Below are 3,042 nucleotides of genomic sequence, written 5' to 3'. Positions count from 1 at the left end.
CCAATACATATTTGTATATCCTAGTTGTAGGTCCTTGTAGTTCTTCTATGTGGGATGCCTTCTCATCTTGGCTTGATGAGCAGTGAATAGGTCCATGCCCAGGATCCGAACTGGGGAACACCGGGCCGCCGAAGTGAAACGTGTGAACTTAACCACTATGCCACCGGGCCGGCCCCAATCATTTTTCTTTTTAAATTGAGGTAAAATTTACTTAACATACAATTCAACATTTTAACCGTTTGAAAGTATACAATTCAGTGATACTTAGTACGTTCAACCATCACACTTGTCAGAAAATTTTCATCACCCCAAAAGAAAACCCCATATCTATTAAGCAATCACTTCACATTATACCCTCCCCACAACCTCTGGCAACCACTAATCTGCATTCTGTCTCTATGGATTTTCCTATTCTTGATATTTCATATAAATGGAATCATGCAATATATGACCTTTTGTGTCTGGTTTCTTTCACTTAGCATAATGCTTTCAAGGTTCACCTATGTTATAGCACATATCAGTACTTCATTCCTTGTTATGGCTGAAGAATATTACATTGTTTTTATCCATGCAGCAGCTGATGGACATCTGGATTGTTTCCATCTGCTGGCTATCGTAAATAGTGCTGCTATGAAAATTTATACAAATTCTTGTTTGAACACCTGTTTTCCATTTTTTTGTGAGTACATCTAGGAATGGTATTGCTGAGTCTTATGGTAATTCCATGTTAAAGTTTTTGTCAAGATTTATTTCTAGTTACTATTTCATTTATTTCTGATATAATCTTTATTATTTTCTTCTTTCTGCTAGTTTTTGGTTTAGTGTGTCCCTCTTTTTTAATGTATATATTTACAGCTACGCATTTCCCTCTGAGCACTGCTTTGGCTACATCCCATAAGTTTGGTATGTTGTGTTTTTGTTTTCATTCTTCTTAAAGTATTTTCTAATTGCCCTTGTGATTTCTTTTTTACCCATTGGTTGTTTATGTGTGTTTTTTTAATTTCCTCATATATGTGAATTTTCCAGTTTTCCATCTGTTATTGATTTCTAGTTTCATCCATTGTTGTTGGAGATGTCTTGTATAATTTTCATCTTTTTAAATGTATTGAGACTTGTTTGGTGGCCTAATACATGGTCTATCTTGGAGAATGTCCCGCATGTACTTGAGAAAAATGTTTATTCTGGTGTTGTTGGGTAGAGTGTTCTGTATATGTCTATTTGGCCTACTGGGTTTATAGTGTTGTTCAAGTCCACTGTTTCCCTATTGATCATCTGTCTAGTTGTACTATCCATTAATGGAAGTGGAGTATTGAATTCTCCAACTATTATTATGGGACTATTTTTCCCTTCAATGACCAGTTTTTCCTTATATTTTGGGGCTCTGTTGGTTAGGTGTGCATATGTTTATAATTTTTATATCTTATTGATGGTTTGATCCTTTTATCAAATGGATTGAACTCTCCAATCAAATTACACAGAGAGGCAGGATGGATTAAAAGCAAGACCCAACAATATGCTGCCTCCAGGAAACACAGCTCAGCTCTAAAGACAAGCATAGGCTCAGAGTGAAAGGAGGGAAGGCAATACTCCAAGCTAATGGCAAACAAAAGAAAGCAGGTGTTGCCATACTCATATCAGACAAAGTAGACTTCAAGATAAAACAGGTTAAGAGAGACAAAGAGGGGCAATATATAATGATAAAAGGGACACTCCACCAAGAAGACATATCAATTATCAATATATATGCACCCAATATAGGAGCACCAAAGTACGTAAAGCAACTATTAACAAACCTAAAATGAGATATTAACAACAACACAATAATAGTAGGGGATCTTAATATATTTGATTTCATTAATTTCCACTCCAATCTTTATTATTTCCTTCTTTTTGGTTGCATTACATTTAGTTTGCTCTTCTTTCTCCAGCATCCTAAGGTGGAAGGTTAGGTTATTGATTTTTAATCTTTCTTTTTTATTAATATTAGCATTTACAACTGTGAATTTCCATCTAGGCACTACTTTAGTTGTATCCAATTACTTTTAGTATGTTGTGTCTTTAGTTTGATTCATCTCAAAATATTTTCTGATTTCCCTTTTTATGTTTTCTTTGACTCTGTGGTTATCCAAGTGTGTTGTTTAATTTCCACATATTTGTGAGCTCCCATTTTTTTCTATTATTGATTTCTAATTTCATTCCTTGGTGGTCACAGAACATACTGAATTATTTCTATCCTCTTACATTTTTTTGAGATTTGTTTCGTGGTCTAACATATGGTCTATCCTGGAGAATGTTCCGTGTTCACATGAGAAGAATGTATATTCTGTTGTTGTCGAGTGGTGTCTTCTATAGGTGTCTATTAGGTCTAATTGATTCAACACTAATTAGTGTTGCTCAAGTCTTCCTTTTCCTTGTGGATTTCTGCCTAATTGTTCTATCTATTATTGAAAATAGGGTATTAAAATCTCTAAATATTATTGTACACTTGTCTAATTCTTCCTTCAATTTGTTTACTTCATATATTTTCATACTCTGGTATTTAATGTGTATATGTTTATAACTGTTCTATCTTCTTGATGAATTGACTGTTTTGTCCGTATGTGATTCCCTTGTCTCTTGTAACAGTTTTTCTCTTTACGTGGAACGTGTCTGATATTAACATAACCAATTCAGCTCTCTTTCAGTTACTGTTTGCTTGTAATATGTTTTCCGTCCTTTTATTTTCATCTATTTATGTCTTTGAATCTAAAATGAGCCTGTTGTATACAGCATATAATTGGATCATGATTTTTTAATCCCTTCTGTCAATCTCTGCCTTTCAATTGGTGAATTTAATCTGTTTATATTGAATATAATTAATTATAAGGAAGGAATTACTTCTACCATTTTTTTTCTATGTGTCTCATGTCTTTTTGTTCTTGTATCCCTTCATTATTCCTTTCTTTTGCATTAAGTAAATATTTTCTAATGAAGAATTTACATTTCTCTATTTTTTCACTATATTTTTTGAGTTTTCTTTTTTACTTGTTGCTCTAGGGCTTG

The sequence above is a fragment of the Diceros bicornis genome, chromosome X (assembly GCF_020826845.1).
Source record: "Diceros bicornis minor isolate mBicDic1 chromosome X, mDicBic1.mat.cur, whole genome shotgun sequence".
In the NCBI taxonomy this organism is placed as follows: domain Eukaryota; kingdom Metazoa; phylum Chordata; class Mammalia; order Perissodactyla; family Rhinocerotidae; genus Diceros; species Diceros bicornis.
This window is presented reverse-complemented; position numbering follows the sequence as displayed.